The following is a 21,979-nucleotide window of genomic DNA, read 5'->3' as shown; positions in this document are numbered from 1 at the left end:
AAAAAAAAAAAAAAAAAAATTACCAAGCCCTAAAATCAGTATCATTTAGACTTCTGATGCCAAGATTCTGTTTGAGAGAGCAGGTTTTTACTATACTGACATTTCAGCAGAAGCCAAAGTCCTGTTCCCACTAAATTCTGTCTTGGCAGCACAACAATTTGCTAAAAGCCTAAACTCCTCCTGGTGAAGAGTTCTCTATCTCAGGAGATAAAAACACAGTGCAACATGGGAGTTGAGTTGAGCAAGTCCTTATGATTTCAATTCTTACCACAGAAACCAAGCATTCTGTAAAATGAGAATGGTTTAAAATAAGGAGACTTGCTAATTTACTCAAAATATTCACTATACCTTAGATTGCACAAAACCATACAATTTCACATAAAAATCTGAAAGTAAAATCTGATACTCTCATATTACTTCCAGATTACAACAAGCAAATTATCATTAAAATAGTAAATAAAAGGATCTGGTTTCAAACTATAAATGACAAAATTTTCCAGTGTTCAGCTAAAATCAGGATATTTCCAGAAATGTGGTAAAGACTTACAAACATTTTCATTTAAATTATCCCCCAGATATCTATCACAGGCTTTGAGGGCTTCAAATCATTACTGTCAAAAGTTCACATAAAGCTTAATATTGTGCTTGAGCAATCTTTCCAATAATTTTGAAATGAAACCAAATAGAAAGCACTTGGATCCACTTACCTAGCAGATGAAAGTTAAAGAATTGGTAAAAGAGTATTCCAACCAAATCAATTTGCTTAGTTTTTCAAGTAGATCTGATTACCATCGTCTTTAACAAAGTCCAAAGACGCCACCTAATGAGGAAAAACAAAAACAAAGAACAACATTTAAACAATAGCAGCATGACATGATCTACAGGTTATTAACCCAGAAATAAAATCAAAACCGTTAGTGTATCTTTTTCTAGGTCACTGTTACTTAAAACTATAAAATAACAAAAGCATATGGCAACTAAATTAAAATTTCTAGTTCAGAGTAAAATGAATGTTCAAGCATAGAGAAAACAATAAAATAATACAACAAAGGGTGAGAACAGAAAAGATTTTCAGTACTGATTGGCACAGGGAAATGATGGCTATATCATGTCAGTGCATTTAAAATTAGAGATGAGGAAAGGATGCAACTGATTGTTTTGGAATTCTACTTCTTGATTCTTACTGATGCAATGAAAATTTATAGGGTGCAATTCGTTAAAGCTATTAAGCCCCAGACACATTCAATCTCTGTTGAGGAATATAAACTAATATCTAGATAGATCATTTCAACATGATAATAATCAAGAAGGCTTTGAGATAATTCACTAGTATGAATTTCCAAATCATCCTGAGAATATTATACTTTGCTGCCCACAGGAATTGTTTATTAAAGACCCATAAACAGCTTAATTAGGATCTATACATAATCTCAGTTTCTTCTATTCATTTTACCAGTAGAAGCGCATTTGTTGAAGCCTAAATATTAAATTACAATCTTAGCTCCAAGGGAAGGTTTGAGAGAATGCAAACTGTACCTCAACTGGAGAGAGCCTTAAGAAAAAAAAAAAGAGAGAGAGATGCTGGGAGGTTGGGCATAAGGGTGAAAGAGAAAATTGGACAGTTTCCAGCTACTCCCAAATCTGGTCTTTCCAGGGTAGATTTAGTATGTTTTAAAGTCCCAGAACATCATACACAACAATATGCAGGTGAAAGTTCAAAAACCTATTCAAAAGCCATAAATAAATGATTCTTTTATATTATGCAATTTGGGATTACCCACATACTTCTACTCCCCTAACACCATTATACACACTAGTAAAATTAATTGATAGTTACTAATCTCAGTAGCAAAAAATTAAAGGCAGAAATAGATTTGCTTTCTACTCTGTACGCATGGGGTTGCCATGAGTCAGAATCCACTTGCTGGCAACTAAAAATAATGACAACGTATTAGAAAGTATATGCTCAAAAAACAAAAAAAAAAGTTGCTAGCAATGGAGAAGACAAATAGCAATAATTATATATACCAAACAAGTAGAAATCCAGAGTAGTCATTGGGAAATATTGTTCACTTCCAAGAAAATCTGTGTCTTGTTTATAGTCTTATTGCTATTCATGAAACAGTTATCCATGAAACTCATTTCGACAGTGTCAAAAGACTTCTTCATTAACAGATATATAATCTTAATTGTTATTCTAGGGTTCTTGCCATAAATATAAAAAGACAAACGTCAAATGGTTATTTTATTTATTTTTAAATTTTTTATTGTGCTTTAGGTGAAAGTTTACAGAGAAAGTTAGTCTCCCATTTGATAGTTTGTAGGTAAAGTGTTCCATGACATTGGTTGCACTCCCCCTCAATGTGTCAGCACTCTCCCCATTTCTGCTCTGGGCTCCCTGTTTCCTTTCCTCAGGATTTTCTACCCTTTCCTGCCTTCTCATCTTTGCTTTTGGGCAAATATTGTCCTTTTGATCTCATATAATTGATTGTTCTATGGAACACATTCCTCAAGGGTGTTATTGTTTATTTTATGGGCCTGTCTATTGTTTGGCTGAAACGTGGTCTCCGGGAATGACTCCAGTTCCAGATCAGAAGGGCCATAGTCTTGGGGGTTCCTGCAGTCTCTGCCAGACCAGTAAGTCTGGTCTTTTTTGTGAATTTGATTTTTTGTTCTACATTTTTCTCTGGCTCTGCCTGGAATCCTCTGTTATAATCCCCAGTCAGGGCAATCGTGGGCACCATCTAGTTCTTCTGGTCTCAGGGTCCTGTAGGCTGTGGTTCATGAGGTCTGTTAGTTCTTTGGACTAACTGCTCCCTTGAGTTTTCTTCACTTTCCTTTGCCCGCTCCAGGCAGGAAGAGATGAATACGTTTGGTTAATTTAAATTACACTGTATCAAGGAATACAAGCACCTAAATGATAAACTGCAAAAATGGTATAACACGTAATTTTTACCTGTGAACGTCTACAGATATGATATATTTTTGTACTTTTCAAGGCATCTTATGTAAGAGTTACAAAGGCTCTTTCAAACAGTGTTTGGTAGCTAGATTCGTAATATCATCTCTCAATACTTGCCAGGATGGATTTGTGCAGAAGCTAATACACTGTTTAACAATCTATGTTTATGTTAGTAACTTTCCAAGAAAGAGCTAGGGCACTTACCCTCATGGTGCAGAATGAACTCCAGTATGGGCTAAAGTTAAGAATCCTTTTTTACTGGTTTTTCAGTGTGTAATGTGATATTGATCCGCACATCCCTTCTTCTATCCTTGTTCATTTCTTAGGCAGGGTACTGTTTTCTTGTATTATGAAATGCTTGCCTCATAAGAAGACTTAATTTCCTGAATGTGGCCAGTCATTAAGCCAATATCCCAAAGGGTTTTTCCCCTATAGCAGCAAGTATGCTCTAGTTTCAATCTAACTAGCTATCTGAATGGTCAGTGATTTCAAATTGAGTTTTTCAGGTGTTTATGGAGGGCCTACTAAGTGGTGGTGTGGGCACCTCATATTAAACTTCACAAGTAGTAAATATAAAATACATTAATCACTCATATGGATGATTCCATTAAATGACTGACCCTGATTAGCGCAGAAGGTACAAATCTGTTACCTGTTTAACAGGTAAGCCTCATGCACACAAACCACCCTACATTTCCTTAGAAATGAACAATGACACCTGAGCTATGATGGCAGGCTCCCTACAATTTCTATACCACACAGTTGTGCAACTCCTAAAATAATTTTATAAACTAACTAAGGTAGTTGTTTTGTTGGCTTTTATTGCCTGGCTTACCACACTAAGATAAAAACAAAACAAAACAAAAAACTGTGATATTTTGGCTCCATCAGAAAAACTAAATACATCTGAACTTTGTATTTCAGTTACATGGCCTAAACAATGGGGTAATTTATCATTAGCTAACATTTAATCGTGCTTGTCACCAATTGGCCTATTTCAGTTATTTGCATATAATAAATCAGGTGTACCTAAAATGCTGAGCTTGAGTGACTTTCTCCAGTTGAATGGTTTCGCCCACGAAGCACACAGGAACCACGCTCCCTGGGTTTCCCAGGACACTCCCTGGAAGCACTGTAGCTGACTGTAGTTGTATGGCTGAGATTACCCTTTCCCCTTCCCCTCTACCTTGACCAATGCCTTTCTTATTTCTGCTGTGATAGGTTTAGTTTCCAAAGACAGGGAAAAATGAAAATAACCTAAAATTATAATAAAATATTTTAAACTAAAATTTGATTGAGAATAGTCTACATATTGGGCATATTAATTAAATTCATGTGTTATCTTCTTTGATGTAATGAAACTAAGCACACTCAAGGAAACATTTTACACATGGCACATGAAGATTTCTAGATGCTGTGCTGAAAGGGAAGTGAAGAACAAACAGAAGGAATGGGGAGGAAAAAGGACCTGAATATCTATGTGAAAGGAGGCAAATAAGGACAGAAGCTGCTTTCCATCCATACTTTGAAAGTCACACTATGTGTCATGTTGACTGAAAGCATGAGTGATATAATCCTTCACTTTCCTAAAGAATGAAACACACAGAAAATGTGGCAAATATTTAATCTAAGCCTTGTTTCCTGAAAGACTGCAAGATGCCCACAAATTTTCTTTCCCAGAGTTCAAAATAGCAAGCTGAGTGGGTGTAAGCACTCCAAGTGCAAAAGGGAAAGAAAAAAAAAAAAGAGTAACTAAGGAAAAGGAAGTCATACTTCTGCTCTTCAGTATGAGAATGAAAAGAGGCCATTTAAAGAGATAGTAATGATTTAGATCTAGTTTTCATGAATCAGGGTGCAAATACAGTCCTGATGACTTGCTGCTGAGCCCTCTGGCCACTTTTAGTATGTAAAGACTAAATTTGCAACGACAGTTACAGTAAGAGCTCTGCTACAACGAGGTACCTAAATCACAACATTAAGACTGTTGCAAAAGAAAAAGTTGAATGTTCCCGGGCTCTCTACCCCTCTTAAGGAGAAGGACCCTCCTCAACAATGCTATCACAACTTGGATATGTATGAGAGTCTCCAGGAGAGCTTGCTAAAATGTAGATTCTTGATTCTGTAGGGCTGAGTGGGGTCCAAGATTCTGAATTTCTAACAAGTCCCAGGTAATGCAGATAGGCTGGCCTAAGGCCCACTTTTTGAGAAGCAAGGTTCAGCCAGAGGACAGAAATAACAATCAACCAATTAAGAATACTTGCTAGGTACCTAACACTTTGCTAGTTATTATAGGAGTACATAACAGGCACCCCGAGCTAACACATGAAAAATTATTTTTAAAAAGCAAATTAAGTGCTGTATGCTTAAATATGTGGTAATGCTCCTAAGGGTAACAGAAGTTGAGAACACAAAGAATTCAGTAGAGGCTGTGGTAGTCACAACTGGCTTTCTGGAGCAGGTGGGATCAGAGCAGACCCTAGGTTGGGGAGGACACAGATAGAGAAGGAATGTTGTCATGTGTCCTCGAGTTGATTCTGACACACAGTGATCCCATGTGACAGAGTATAACTGCTCCATAGGGTTTTCTTGGCTGTAATCTTTACGGAAGCAGATTGCCAGGTCTTTCTCCTGTGGAGCCACTGGGTGAGTATGAACCGACAACCTTTCAGTTAGCAGCCGAGGGCTTCACCACTGCGCCACCAGGGCTCCTAGAAAAGGGATAGGGCAGAAGAAAAGGCAATTCTAGAAGGGAGAGCCTAGAGTTCCAATAAGAGAAAACTAGAGTGCACCTGCTTTGTGGTTGTAGATATTACCTTGGAAATTTTAATCAAAATTCACTGATATAAAGGGAATCTCTTAACTTTGTTTAAAATTTGTAGGACTGGAGAATTATAGGCCTGGCAATCTGTTTCCATTAACAGCTAAGAAAACCCTGTGGAACAGTTCTACTCTGTAACACATGGGGTTGCCAGGAGTTGGACTCAACTGGTCCGCAACTGACAACAACACAACAACTATACTATTCCAGGACAGTAAAGAAATGGGTAGTCTTGTCTTATTCTTATGCAAATTATCTCCATTGGCAGCATCGGAAGTGTTATTAATGACATTCTAGGTTTAAGCCTGGAGCACAAAATTACCATTTCTGTATATGTATTCATGCATATATACGTCTTTGATAACATATGTTTAATGATTAACAATTTTAATGGCAACAGAATCATAACTTTTCACTACAATAGAATAATCTTCTGTTATTTAAAGTGTTTGGATTTTAGTTCTATTACTAAAATAAATGCTTTTTTCTCCTATAAAGTACTTTTGGATAGCACGTACCCACACAACACCCTCAGCACCAGCATTATTCTTCCATTTCCTCCCACACTCAATGACAATGGGAAGAAAACACATCCAGAAACAGAATGAAATTGTTAATGAATTATACCTTCTTTTTTTTTTTAATCTCCTTAGAAAGTTTTTCCTGTCAACCCACAATATCTTGGACATCTTGCACAATGAATTCACCAGAAAAGCAGTAGAGGATTAGAGGTCAATTTAAACACAAATTCTATCTCTAAGCTTTTTTTTTACTGAAGAAAATTATAGGGGGATGAGGGTACATACAAGCTGCAAGAGGGAAGGGAAGCATTTGAAAGAAAAAGATGACATTTTAATACTCCTAGGCTAGGTCAACAATTCCATCTTTCAGTCTGTGGTACTACCAGCTTCATCACCTTATTGTAAGCTTCAAGAAATGACACTTGGAATACTTGCAAATATGTTTCATATTTATGCAAAGTGCCATGTCTATGGTTTAGCCACAGCTACTATTCCTTCCATGCTCCTGTCCTACCACATTTCCCTGCACTTCCTGTCTCTACTAAGGAAGTCTGAATTTAGGCAATGAATTATGGTAAAACTCTGCAATTTCCAAACATCTAGGCTTGAACATTATAAGATACTTGCATCACTATAAATCAAACCAAACCCATTGCCATTGACCCTACAGGACACAGTAGAACTGTCCCTAAGGTTTCCAAGGCTGTAATCTTTACGGAAGCAGACTGACACATCTTTCTCCCATGGAGTGGCTGGTAGGTTCAAACTGCAGACCTTTTGGCTAGCAGCTGAGCGCTTAACCACTGTACCACCAGGGCTCTTCCATCACTTGAAAAAAAAATCCCTTGCTGTGGAGTCGATTCCAACTCATAGCAACCCTACAGGACACAACAGAACTGCCCCCTAGGGTTTCCAAGGAGCAGCTGGTGGATTGGAACTGCCGAACTTTTGGTTAGCAGGCGAATGCTTAACCACTGTGCCATCACCGCATCACTACAGCTATGCCAAATAAGGCCCTAATCTGTAGCAACTGGGTTTTTTGGTTTATTTTTATTCAAGATGCACCAATATATCTGCTCTCCACTCCCCCCATCCAATACACACACACACATACACATATACACACTCATTAATGAACAAGGAAAAGATATCAACATGAGGATGCTAAATTAATCGTTACCCATGAATGATTGCAAAACAGTAAGTAGAATGCAAGCAGCAGCACATGCTCTACTAAGACTGTGAAGTTTGTCTTCTGCAGATCTCTTCCCCTTCCTATTCTGAACCTTTCAGATGTCTTCCTCTCACTAGGTTGCAGGATGGTGCAGCCTGCACTCCCCAACTACTGCAAAAAGCAGCTCATCATCTTTCACACTGAACTGCCAAAAATGTAGTGCTCTGGTTATTAAGAAAACTGACTTTATGAAAAAACAGAACAAAACAAAAACTTGAGACGTTATAAAACTTAATACAAAGAAAGAAATCAGTGTTAGTGAGGAGAGGTATTTGGGAGACAGGGGCTTACTGGAATGGAGGCAAGAAATCCTCCTCTGTGGGAAGTATTATTACTAGTCCTAATAAGATACAAGGCGAGGTACTGTGTCACAGAAAATACAACAAGATATGGTCTGCTTTCAGTTTTCCAAGGCATTTTCTATTTGAATTGAATTGGCTCTTCTGAAGACAGTTCATCAATGAACATGACACATAAATATTCATTCTCTCTCTATATATATCTCTTTGGTTAGAATACGTATGTCTTTTGGCTAGTTATAAGGCATAGCCTCATTTTTTTCTTCCTCAGTATCCACTAATATAATTCTCTGTGTTCATATGTCCAGCTGCTTTTAGATTACCAATAAATATTACCAGAAGTTATAAGAGTTACATTTGCAACAACATAGACTCCTAGCTACAGCCTGGAACCATGATGGAAATAAAAGTTCAGTTCAGAAAGCTTTCCTGAGCCAGAACTTATGTCCTCACTAACCGGGCTGCCAGTCCCAGATCAAATGAAGGTCAATGCAATGTCCCCAGAGGAAGCTGTTCAACTCGCTGGGTCGGTTCCCCTGAGCCCTGCCAAGGAGGCCCTTCAGACTGACAGTGGGCCTGGCAGCACTGGTGTCTTCCCCCAGGCAGAGAGCCCCTCCCCCTGGACGGCAAGCTGTGTGCGAACCTATCCTCTGCAGACACCAAAACAAAGCGAAGCAGCAGAGTGGCTGGGGGCAGACACTTGTGGCTGACACAAAGGCCAGCTCCCTCTGCCGCAAAAGGGTTAGGAACCTCTGACAAACACCAGGGCTGTCGAAAAGTATACTGCAAGACAGGACATCCCTCCTGGCACTCGGGGTGAGTGAAGCCCAGGCCACAGCAACAACAGCCTGGTCTGAGGACTGCCTGAACCACACTTCAAAGCCAGGGGCCCGAGGGGGCTGGCGGGCAGCCAAAGACGCAGAAGCCCAGCAGGGGAGTGTGTTGCCTTAGGACAATAGAAAACTGGGACGGGGTAGAGTCTGTGAATTCCAAGCACTGGGGAGGTCTTCTCAGAGATTTTACCCTCTCCTGTCAGGGCTATGATTTAATTTCCTTTGAAGGAAAAAAGAAAGAAAGAAAAAAAGAAAAGAATATACATTCTCAAACCTTCTGTCTGCAAAGGCAGACACCACAATGCAAGCTAATGCACTCTAGTCCTTCTCTGTCTGCAGCCACTGTCTAAAACAATACAGCTAAGTGAGATGTGACATTCTCCTGTTCATCTTAATAGGGCATTAAGTCGAAGGGGTAATTAAGATCATTTAAATGCAAGCATCACTGTTCCATTGCTAATATCCTCCCAGATATTTCCCATCAATTCTGTTTAATTAGCGTAGCATCACACATTAATTATAGTCTGCCAGTTTTGTTTATTTGACAGGGCCTGGCATCTAGTCCCATCTTAGGTCACAAGGACTTAAGCAGAGGCATCAAACTCTCAGTCACAAAGATCACTCAGGCTCTTGGACAAAGAGATTCTACTCAGGGAGGTTTACCCACTTGCTCAACAGAAACACAGCTGGTTTCTGAATTATCTTATATCTCTTCCTTTTGTTCTACAGAGTACCTGAGTGGTGCAAATGCTTAACATACTAGACTGCTAACTGAAAGGCTGGAGGTTCAAGTCCACCCAGAGGCACCTATGAAGAAAGGCCTGGCAATTTACTTCCCAAAAATCAGCCACAGAAAACCCTAAGGAGCACAATTCTACTCTGACACACATGGAGTTGCCATGAGACAGAATAGATTCATTGGCAACTGGTTTGGTTTTTTGGTTCATTTTATCGCTTTTTGCATAAAACCACACAGAAAACAAACTAAGCAAAAAAGGGTAAGAGAGTAAAAGAAAAATCAATCCCTCTCTCTTCCATGGTATTCCTCTGAGATTCCTAAGGACCAGGGGATGTAGCATTGTGAAGCCCTTTCAGGGGAAGCAAGCGTCAAACAGAAACATGGCCCACTCATGCCATTGATGTGCCTGGGTTCCATCATAAGAAGCCATGCTACATAAAGGCTCATTAGAACAGACAGGGGCTTGTTAGTTTTCCTTTCAGAGGAAATGAGTATGAGTTGAGGTCACTCAACTCTAATCCACCCAGTACATCAGGGTTATACTTCTAGCAGCACTTGCTCCATTAAGCCAGCAGGTTGTCATAGCCCAGCGTGTCATCCATAATGGCATGCTGGGGGTGGAATAACTTCCAACTCCCTGCTAATCCAGTGTGGGGAATGCCAAGGTACAGAGTTTTACTTGATTGCATAAAATGCAGAGTTATTTTCAGCTTCTGAATCATCATTCTGGCTCTTTCACCAGTCCTAAAGCCATATTACAGCCCCTTAAAAATATCTTTTCTATTCAACTTTCACTTATTTTTTAACATAAGCACTTAAAGCAATCCCTGTATGCTTCCAAAGACTCAAGAACAAAACAGAAGCAAAAAAAAAAGGGACCAAAGAGAGTTTTAGAAATAATTTTCATTTCAAAATGGTCACTACATTTTCTGTGGTCACTCCTACATTTTTTTCAGTTTATCTTCAAACTCTTTATAAAAACCTGGGCAATTAGCACTTAGCAGGGCTTCAGTGCCTGAGGACACAAATAATTTTGTTTCGGTCACACTTGTAAAAGAAAAGGAACATTAAATAATGGAAATAAAAAAGCTGCTAACTGATATAGGAAGAACCTTTGCTATTTCTGTAATAATTCCAGTGGGATTTGTGCTGGATATTATAAAAACAGGATGTTTTGTTTATTGTTCCTCATAAAAGTCTACCAAGACAGTATAAGACTCCAAAATACATGAAAACAACAAATCTATGTGAGGCTTGCTGGTAATAAAAAAGCCAAATGGAATTTTTATTCATGTATTGAACATTTTTGCTCAATGTGTGATGACCTCAAGATACATGCTTCTTGTTTTTATGAATGCCAAAAGGAAAAACAGTTACATAACGTAATTCTATAATAGTCAAGTGCAGAGAACTTAATCTTAGAGGAGAGTCACAGATGAAGTTTTTAAAATTAGCATGGCTTAACCTTCAGTAGTCTTAGAAGAAATACAACAGGAATGCTCCTTAGAAATGAGGATGGCAAGACTTCAGCTCTCTTACTTTGGACAAATCATCAGGAAAGACCAATTGCTAGAAAAGAACATCATGTTTGGTAAAGTAAAGGGTCAGTGAAAATGAGGAAAACCTTCAATGAGATGGATTTACACAATAGCCATAACAATGGACTCAAACATACCAACAATCATGAAGATGGCACAGAACTGGGCAACATTTTGTTCTGTTACACACAAAGTGGCCATGAGTCGAGGCCAACTTGACAGCAACTAACAACAATTAGATACCTGTTCCATTTAACAAGAAGCTATCCCAACAACATAAGGATTCCAATAATAAAACCTTTTCTAATGCTACTCCAGTGCAGTGTGATGAAGCTCCTGGCACCAGTGGATGGTCTTAATATTAGTGGATTTAGAGATAATTTTAAACAGGTATGCCTAGCCTAAATGGGTATACCCAGACATATAATCTCATCTATGTGTGTGTGTTTGGGGGGGGGGGTCAATCACCCCTGTAAATGAAATTATGATTTTTCACTACTTTCTGCCTAAGTAAACAAAAGCATACATACCATCTGCATATCCTGAATCAAATAGCTTCATTTGGGAATGTAGAAAGAACAGAGGAATGGGGAGGAACCGTGTCTGGGAAACAAGTGCGCCTAAATATTCTCCCAAGCAGGTAGTTGGGCTCTGCTCTGTGCATTTTTGAAATAGTTGAAAATGTCACTCAGCGAACTGCACTTACTGCCACGGCTCCGAGGATGGTGGGTCTCCATTCAAACCAAGTGAGAGCATCATTCCAGCCCCAAGTCTAAGAAGGGAAATCAAGGCTTTGCTTCTCTTCTGAAATCCTACTTCTAATCAATAAGGCTAAACGCTTCACTTTTTCATAAGACTCTGAACATCTTTGCAAGATCCGTCCACTTACAAACTTTCCTATCTGGCGAAATAAAAATTCTGTTTCCTATCTCAGTACCTATAATTTGCTGTTTCTGCCATCTGCTAACCTACTCAACAATCATCTATCAAGCACCTATATACATCACACACTAGGCCCTGTGCTGCATTAGAAGCTACACAAACAAACGTGTTCTCTGATCTCAAAGAACACCTGTCTTACAAGCAGTATGAAAAGTGCTGTAGTACAAGCTACAGTAAGGCCCACAGGAGGGAGAAAGGGTTGGATATCAAGGAAGGCCTGAGAGTTAAGACACTTGCAATGGATTGTGAATAATCAACAGAAGCTGGTCAGGCAGACAAGGAGAGAAACCAGTCTGAGATGAAATTAGTATATTTGGTTTTAGCATAAACTTTAAGGTGCCTTCAGAACATACAGGTAGACAGTTGGATGATAGATATCCAAGTGGATAGTTGGATAGAGATGGAATCCAGAAGAATGTGTGAACTAAAAATCCAGTTTGGGAGACCATTAACACCACTAGCATCTAGGGTGATAGTTAAAACAATGGACCTATGGAAAATAGTAGTCTGGGAAGCGATGAAGTGCAAAAGGCCTAAAGGCTGAACTCTGGGGAAAGCCACAAAGACAGGAAGCATATGAAGAAGCTGAGAAGAGAGGCTGGGGTACCAGGCTACAGCATCCCAGAATCAAGAGAAGCAAAAAAAATTAAAAATAAACAGAGTCAAATGCAAATCAAGTGATAGGTCAAAGAAGTCAAAGACTTAAAAGTTTTCATGAAATTTCAAAATAAAGAGTTTACTGATATTCTTTGCTAACGCTGGTGGTCAAAACTGTGACGCAGTCGAGACAGGTAATACACACTGTTTTCTAAGTAATTTTGACTATGAAAGAGGGAAGAAATAGGATAGCATTGTAGCTAGAAAAGCTGGCAGGATTATTCCTTTCCTTATTTGTTTGTTTTCAAGATGGAAGCAATCTGAACATGTTTAAATTTTTTAAATTGAGAGGCTTTTAATAGCTATGACCCTAAAAAAAAAGAAAGAAATGTCCTAACAAGATTTTACTAGATTAAATGTTGGCCACAGTGGAGAGACATAATTATGATTTGATTATGTTAAAGTAAAATTTCAATTTCTCAACAATTAACTAGCCACTAATATTGATTTATTGACCTGGGGAGCCTTTAATTGAAGGAATATGCTGTTCTGCTATAAAAGAAATCACACAAAACTGTGGTGAATTCTTAAAAGTAAAATTACCAAAAGGTAAAAATAAAATATGATCATAGAATTTTCAAGCTGAGGAAACTTTACAATTTATTTCCTCCAAAGACCTCGTTGTAAAACAGATTTTAGATCAATTAAAAAACACTTCCTTTGAGAAACAGCAAAACCAAATTTAAATTGTGCAAGATGAAATAAATTGCTCACGACAAAGAGGATGCACAAACTACCCTATTTCCGAATCTTTCAAACATTTTTTTAGCCATCTTGGGAGGACAGAATTCCTAACCAGAAAAAAAACCCATTGCCATAGAATCGATTCTGACTCATAGTGACCCTATATGATAGAGTAGAACTGCCCCTAAGGTTTTGAAGGCTGCAATCTTTATGGAGGCCGACTGCCACATCTTTCTCACATGGAGTGGCTGGTAGGTTGCAACCGCTAATCTTTTGGTTAGCAGCCGAGCATTTAACCACTGCACCACCAAGGCTCCTAGAATTCCTAAACCTGGTACTTGATATGTTACAGGGGAGAGCACCAAGGTGATTTATGAAGAAGTGTCCTGAAAGAATCCCCTGATCTCTCCCACTCACAGCACCCAATAACTAGCTCATCCTGTTCAGTCTGGGGTCATGCCCCACAGAGGATCTTACCCTGAAAACTGCTACACAAGGAAATAGTCCCATTGAAAACAATATGCAAGAAGCTATATCAACTAAAAATGTTAGTATTGCAGTGTGATGGTTTATGTTGTATGATTATAACTGAAAACCTAGTTTTATTCATGTGATGAAAAATTCAGAGAAAAAAATGCTTCGAAAGAACTTAGAAGATTAGTTGTAAAATGGGTTTCTGGGAAATAGAAAAATAACAGAAACACCTTTGTACTTCCTTCACGAGTTTAATTTATAGTTTTCCAACTCCCTTTGCCTTTATGCTTTAAATAAGAGACAACCAAATATATATATATACACACACACACATATGTATACACACACCACCAAGATGAAGTAACTTTAATAGGCCCCCCAAAATAAGGCCTTGTAATGGTATTTGGGAGAATACCTGGTAGCACGATGGTTAAGAGCTTGGTTGCTAACTGAAAGGTCTGTGGTTTGAACCCATCAGCAGCTCCGTAGGAGAAAAGATGTGGCAATCTGTTCCCATCAAGATTACAGCCTAGTAAACCCTATGGGGTAGCTCTACTCTGTCCTATAGGGTCACTATGAGTCAGAATTAACTCCACCGCACCTAACAACAACAACAGCAATATATTTGGCAACACTTTCAGCCCATTCATGACTCCCAGCCAAGAAGGGGGCAAGCCAGCCCTCAGTCTGGCAAGCTTTAGCATTACAGCTCCTTCACATACAGACACACATACATACCCCAAGCACTATCTAATTTCTTTCTAAGATGTGGCAGATAGTTTTGGCAACCTAGACCCTATTTAGGCCGCTCTGATTTCCATAAAGATGAAGCTTAAAATTCAGGCTTACTACTGAAAAACATTAAGAAAAAAAGATCTAGATATAGTAATGGACTTTGACACAATCATCACAGAAAATAATAAAAACAACCAACATTTGCCGAGTTCTTGTGTTTCAGGGACTGCAATAAGCGATTTATGTGTATTTCCTTATTTAATCATTTATGAGGCAGGTACTATTCTTATCCCCTTTACAGAGGACTTGAGTCCCCACAAGTTTAAGGAACTTGCCCACAGCCTCAAAGTGCTGAAACTGGTTTTTGAATCCTGTCAGTTGGACTCTAAACCAATGCTCTTAAAAACATCCACATTGTGACCTTATAAGTACCCTACAGTTACTTGTACCCAATTTTCCCTTCTATCATACGATTATGACCTGGCAAATGGTCCACCACTGCCACGTTAAAGAAAGTTGGATATATTGAATCGTTCCTGATAACTCTCTCTCTGAGCTGGCATGAATGAACCACATGGCAGAAGAGTTTCAGGTCAGCCAACCAAGTCCTTATACAACAATGATGGAATGCTTTCACACTTAGAATGAAGGTCATTGCTCTAAATTTGGTAACAAAATCAAAATCTTTCTTATACAGCTCAAGAGTATTCTTTTACCCAGATCATTGTCCTAATTTACTTTGGCACTGAAAAGTGTTTATTACTTTAAAGTAAGACTAAAATTGATGGGTTTGGAGGCCTTTATATGCCCATGTTCCACTAGATTAATTTTGGAGGGCATGCCATGCTTTCTTTTTCTAGAAAATACAATGTTTCTTTGTTCTGAAATAAAAGCCACAAATTTCCAAAAAGAGGCAAAACTTCACTACATGATATTCTTTTAAATTTTGCTTTAACTCCGTTATTGGGAAATGCCTTTATTTAATTTTCTATCAAAAAAATTATGCTTTTCTTATAAAATAATCATGATGTATTTTTCCCCCTCATTTATTCAATTATATAGTCAACAAATAACAATTCTGTGCCCCCTATAAGCCATGATTCTTGTCCTCATAGAGCTTAGGAGCAAAAGACATACACTGAAAACAGATTGGTACTATGAAGATCCCATAACAAAAGGCATGCTAGATAGTCAGAAAGCTACGTAATAGTGTTCAGGGAAGGCAGCTCTCTTCTAGATGTATGCTCTTTAGAACTTAGGGGCTACACATCCACTTTACAAGATCTGAAGTCTTATACCTAGAGGTGATTAAAACAGACACAAATTAACCAAATCCACCACAATTACACTTCCTTTTAACAACTGTCAGATGTCTCAGGGCACCCTGAACCCAATTCGAAAATCACTGGTATATGTGTTCTAGAAAACTCCCAAAAGAAGTCACTGGCCCACCCATTCTCCATTCTACCTTGTGTAGATTTATCACTCAATCTAAAGTATCAGTTTGTGCAATTAGTCAAATTTAGAGGAAACTGAAAAAAAAAGGATTATCAGAAATGGAAGTCTTTGAGCAGCAGTCTTTTCCAGCGTATCTTTACAAGTCTAATGATAAACATTCCTATATTTGACAAACATTTTATTTGATAAAATTTTTTACTGATATAGAGTAAGGTATTTTCTGTTCTTATCTTTTAATGAATCTAAATTCTCCTTAGTTTAACTGCATATGCTTAACATGTCCGGCTGCTAACCAAAAGGTTGGAAGTTCAAGTCTACCCAGAGGCACCTCAGAAGAAAGGCCTGACGAGCTACTTCCAAAAAATCAGCCACTGCAAACCCTATGAAGCATAGTTCTACTCTGACACAGACAGGGTCACTATGAGTCAGAATCAACTCAATGGCAACTGGTTTTTATATAACATCTCTTTTCTCTTAGTCTTCCTAGATCCAGTTATTTTCTTACTTTCTTCAGATAGTCTCCTAATCCAAAGATTCAGGTGTTCTTCTTTTCTTCTCTCAACAGGATAAGTACATCTGGAAAAAGTTATATGCAACAGCATGTCCAAATGGAATCCAAGGAGATTGCCAGATGTCTATTTATTCCACATCAGAGAAGCAAACCACAGCTGGCCCAGCTTGTCTGCCCTTGAGTCTGGGAATTTAGGGTTGGAGGGTGCAGTACTACTGGCCTAGCAAGAGTCTAAGCTGCCTACCCAGAGGGTCTCCTTGTGGTTTTGGTGAGGAAATCACTTGAAACGGTTGCAAGCTGAGTTATTACACCTGTTCTTCTAGCCTCCCAAAGTGGTTCCTAACTTAAAATAAGTCATATTCCAAAAGTTTGCTTTCAAGTCTACTATTTGAAATTTGGAATGTTCCTCCCTGGAAACAGGGCTGCAAATAGTGGTTGGCTTTCCAGGCTATCCTTCAAAAGCCCGTATAACCCAATTTGGAATTAGCCTAAGATAATTTAACAAGACTACAATAGAGCCTACCCACCATATCTGGCACAGTTTCTATTAGAAAAAATAGCCAAACTGAGGGCTTGAGCCAAGAGGATATGAAATTGCACTTTACCTTTTCCTATGGGCCATAAAAGCATAGGTAGCACTCCCAGAAGTAAATAATGAAGGGGGACTAGAAAGAAGCATTCTCCAGGGGCAGAACAATAGGTCAAGGGCCTCAACGAAGAATCTCAGTGGCCCTAGACCGTGGTGGTCCAGTAGCAACAGTGGTAGTGGAAGAGTGGGAAGAGAAGAGAAGGCACAGAAAATAAGTTAGTCATAAACTAGGGCAGTGTTTAAAAAGAGAGTGTCCTAGAGTTGAGGGCAGTAGGAAGAGACAAGGAATTCCCACCATAACCCAGCAGGGAAAATCCCCTGGTTGGGGTTGCCATTCATACTCCATCACTGATGAGCAATATTCATTATTTAGAAATGTAACCATTGCAATCCTCGCTTTCTTACTTTGGTTTTCTAAACTCAAACTTTGTATTGTTAATGAAAATCTAGGTCGGTCTGGTCGATGTGTGCAATCATTCTCAGATTTATTGTTAGTCTGCAGTAATTCTCAATCACGGTGATTTTTCACCCCCTACGCAGAGATGTTGGGCAACGTCTGGGGCTATTTCTGGTTGTCACAACTTAAGGGGATGCAAGCAGCATCTAGTGAGTAGAAGCCAAGGATGTGGCTAAACGTCCTCCAATGCACAGAACAGCCCCCAACAACAAAGAATTATCTAGCCCGAAATGTCAATAATGCCAAAGTTGAGAAACCCTACAACATCCTTGTGCTGCAGTAACTTTTTAGAACTTGTTACCGTGATCCTGATGTGCTTAAGCAAATGATTATAACATAAACCCTGCAGACTAACTACATCACTCAAACTCCATTGTGAAGATCATGTTCAATCAGAGAAACTCTACAACCAACCAGCAGTTTTCTTTGGAATTACAAAGTGTGACATCTGTGTTTTAGTTGAAGATATAAACTCAAGACAGCCAGTCTTTGGGAGGCTGCATTCTTTCAGTATGGCATTAACTTGGTATCAACTGGATCAAACTGAAGTTGTCTAGAGCAGGGCACTGTGTAACCCCCTATTTGAATGCAAACCCTGCCACAGATGCCACATCCTGTTTCTTTAGCATTTCTATAAACAAGCAGCTGTATTCTTCAACAAGCATCAAATGACAACTCAGGAGCATCAGTAAGTCTCTAAAATGCTCACAGTTAACCAGTATTAAAGCAATGACCTCCCCCATGAAAAGCCCTACTGGGCTGCCTAAGTGAAAAAAGAACAAAAGCAAGACTACTAGTGAGGGCAGAGATTCCAGGTCCTCTCTGCCACCACTGGCTCCACAACCTGGGCAAGTGACTTAACCTCTTTTTGGCCCTCTCTTTTCTCAACTAAAATGAGAGACTCTGACTTCCTCATCTCCAACATCCCTTTCAATTCTCCTCACCATAATTGTTTTCTTCCCAAATGGTAAAGAGAAGGGGGTTGCCCCAAAGAGAGTAGGCAGACGGGACATTGTAAAACCCTCTACAGAAAGGACTCCAAATGTACCGGCTGTCTGTGGACTGTAGTGGACGAACCACCCAGGCAGCAATTGCAGAAGAGAGATTTCTTCGCACAGAGACAAAAGGTGGCGCCTAGCTTGAGAGACCCACTCTCCATTTAGCCCCAGGCTGTATCAGAAATGATGACTGTAAGAAATCAAGGAACAATCTTCATGTGTGCTCTGCAGGGAAGGGACTAATCATTACACACTGGCCTCTTTAGCCACAGCCTCCTGCACAGATAGTCATCACTTCCATAGCACCATCTTCTCATTAGGAAGGACAGAAGAAAGTACAGTACACTGCTAACTGTGTCTCTGCAATAAAAATAGAAAGTGAAAACAAAATGAAAGGGCAACAGCCATGCAGATCTCAGGAGCCTTTAGCTGTAATGCACAAGTACTTCATGTACATATAATCATTTGGTAGACACTCAAATTAGTTCTAGGGAACCTCTCAGCAATACTGAATGATCTACTGTAGAGACAGTTTTCATTCATCACCCTACTATAAGAATGGATACTGTTTTCCTGAGACTCCCCCCTGAATTTTTTTATGCAATGCTTCTGTTCAAATGCTTGGTGCAGGGAAACAGTATCTCAAAGGTACACTCAGGGCGCTACCAAGTATGAAAAGTTGAAAAATATACTTCTAGTTCTCAAGATGTTTTAAATCTGAGTACAAAAGCTTATTAAAAAATACACCTTGATGGGGGCATACATCAGAAGTGAAAGTAACAAAAACTCATTGTTTTGACATTTCAACATTATCACAACTTCCCAGGGCTTTGTTTTCCCAGCTGAAAATGCAAGGATTTTCCTATGTGTGTGAAATTCGAGATTTTCTGATAACACGTTTGTTTGCTGCTTTATTTTTTCAGTAGGAGCTGGTAATTTTGAAAACATCTGCATGTGTAGTTTGGAATACTTGACAAACATTGTCTCATTACTTTTTAACCACATGCTGGTAAGGGAGAAATGGCAGCTACTATCATCCCATTTCACTAACAAACAGACAGCAGTAGTTAAAAAATCAGAATTTCATATACCCCCCAATTCCACTTACTCCTCCTTTATACTATCTGAGATTCTCGCCCAAGCAACCCCCAAAGAAAAGAGTGAAAACAACCCACTTTGAACCTTGTTAACTTTCACAGAGAGACTGAAGACTTGATGCACAGTACTTCTGCAGTGAAGCTAAAAGGCAGATGAGAAGAGCTGACTTCCCTCTCGTTGCAAATAACTCTAACATGACCAATGTGCTACAAAAATCAATAGCAGCCCAGTTGCCTTTTTTGGAGCTGCCTCAGCAGTCAGCTGGAGAGGGGGCATTGCTAAGCCCAGGCACACTGCCTCCATCAGGGACTGAAAAGAGGCTTCACAATAGAGAAGCGTGAGTAATTTACTTACTAAAAAGATAACTGGAAAGCCTGATACAAACAGATAAGCGGAAAGCCTTTGACACACAAACCAAATGCTTGGCTTGGCGACCATAAAATGCAATAAAACAATGAAATCTACGTTGTTATTACTCAACTTGCAAAAGTCTAATGTCCCCTTTTATCCTTAGAAAGATGTCATGTCCAGGGGCACAAACCAATGGCCTGCAAGGGAGAACTCTACTTTAAAGGTGCTCTGGGATTACCCGGAACCCACAGCAGGAAGTGAAGGGGAAACCTCAGCGATGGTCTGATACCAACTTGGTCTTCTGTGAAAGGCTACAATGCAGACAAAAGGAATTAGTATACTCCATTTGGGTCCAAAACATTTTACATTATTCAAAAGAACAAAAATCCAGTCAATAATTGCCCAAACAATCCCTTCTGTGATTTTTCCTGTCGTTCAAAACTACTGTAGTAACGGTGTATTTGTGAGATTCTGAGAACAAGAGACTATAATATCATTGTGACCTCAACTTTACTTTATAAAACATTATTTAATTGCAACCAACCAGTAAATATAAGCAAGAAAATACAGAGGTCTAAAATATTGTTAGAAAGTGGAGCTTGAGTTAACGAGCAAATTAGAAAAAAAAAATTACATCTCTTGCCATCAAATGTTGTCTGTCAACTTAAAAAAAAAAAAAAACTCCAAATAAAGACAGAAGTCAAACAGTCCTACAATAAGCTATTGTATGGCTTAAAGGTCTGGGTCACTCACAACTCCCGGAAATAAGTATATTTGCCAAATGTTCTTATTTTGTATGTTCTCATGGCTTTCAGTACTTGTGCAAATTGTTCTCCAAGCACCATCCGGCCATAATGACCAGTTTACTACTGCTAATTCCGCTTGCCTGTCTATAGGTTTGTCAGCGAAAGAAATCCACAGCCAGCCATCATAACGAGGAGTGGGGCACAGCTGCGCTCACCACAATACATTAGAAAAACAACCCTCTTTGCAATAACCAGTTCTGGGCATCGCTGGTTAAAAAAGACTAGTTTCCTGTTTTTCTCAAAAACTTAAAAAGTGTGGGTATTGTTATTTTTTACCCCACCCACACCTTTTTCTTTTTAATTGTTGAAGCTGAGGTGCTGTAAACACCTGATCGTGGGCACTTTTTTAGATAAGAACTCCGGGTTTAATTTTAGGCCCGATATGCACCCCCAGACCGGCTTCCCCTTGGCTGGGACCCGCGGGTGGAGGGGGCGCCGGCCGCCAGAGAAGCCTTGGGGCAGCCCCTGCAGGCGGCGGGGCAAGGCTGTGGGCGGGAGGTGCTGGGAGCCGTGCTTCCTCGCGCCTGAGCCGCCCCAGCAGCTGCCCTGGCCTTGCCCTCCCCGCTCTCCCCCTGGGCGGCCTTCCCGGGCCTCTGGGCTCCTGGCTCCAGCACACTGCCCTGCACTATCACTGCAGCTGACCCTGGGGACCAGCAGGTGGGGCCAGGGACAGGAAGGAGGACTGTCACCTAGAAAGGGGATCACAGCCTGGGCTCGGGTAGCACCCCATCACCTTACGGCCAAGGCCAGGGGCAGGGCAGAGGGCATCTCCAGGTGGGCCTGACCCCACAGAGTGATCCGGCGGCCTTCCGGTGACATAAAGCATAAAGCCCTGGCATATAATCTCATGTGTACTAAAAGATTCCTCTTCCTCACTTTGAAATGTTATTTCCTTTCTTTCAAGGGGAGTTTTTAAATATATATGGTATAACTTTTCAGCACTCCACTGCTAACTGAAAGGTAGGCCATTTGAACCCACCCAGTGGCTCCATGTGGGAGAAAGACCTGGTAACCAACTTCCTAAAGATTATAGGCAAGAAAACCCAGTGGGGCAGTTCTACTCTATCACATGGGGTCTCTATGGCACACAACAACATGCAGTGCACATTATGGAGTGATGGGGGCTTTGCATCTGCTGGTCCTTCTGCCTGACCCCTTCACTTGGTTCAGGCCCCTGTTCAATTGTCACCTCCCGATGGACAAACTCCCTAGCTAGTTAATACACGTGTGCATACACACACACACACACACACACACACACACACACACACACAC

General features: G+C 39.8%; 1 protein-coding gene across 15 annotated transcripts in view; it reads right to left on the bottom strand.

The window, feature by feature from the left end:
• The window catches only part of HIVEP2 (HIVEP zinc finger 2), a 243,284-nt gene that overhangs the window by 100,974 nt on the left and 120,331 nt on the right, over positions 1-21,979 (bottom strand). For 11 of the 15 annotated variants that reach the window (XM_023729534.1, XM_023729576.1, XM_023729567.1 and 8 more), the window contains one exon: positions 708-820. The gene's annotated coding sequence lies outside the window, so the exon portion shown is untranslated. Of the gene's footprint in view, positions 1-707; positions 821-3,166; positions 5,553-8,291; positions 10,972-21,979 lie in introns of those variants that run through there. The other 4 variants (XM_023729553.1, XM_023729595.1, XM_023729544.1 and 1 more) reach the window with 3 other exon arrangements.

This window comes from Trichechus manatus, unplaced genomic scaffold (assembly GCF_000243295.1).
Source record: "Trichechus manatus latirostris isolate Lorelei unplaced genomic scaffold, TriManLat1.0 scaffold00002, whole genome shotgun sequence".
NCBI classification, from domain to species: domain Eukaryota; kingdom Metazoa; phylum Chordata; class Mammalia; order Sirenia; family Trichechidae; genus Trichechus; species Trichechus manatus.
This window is presented reverse-complemented; position numbering and strand designations above follow the sequence as displayed.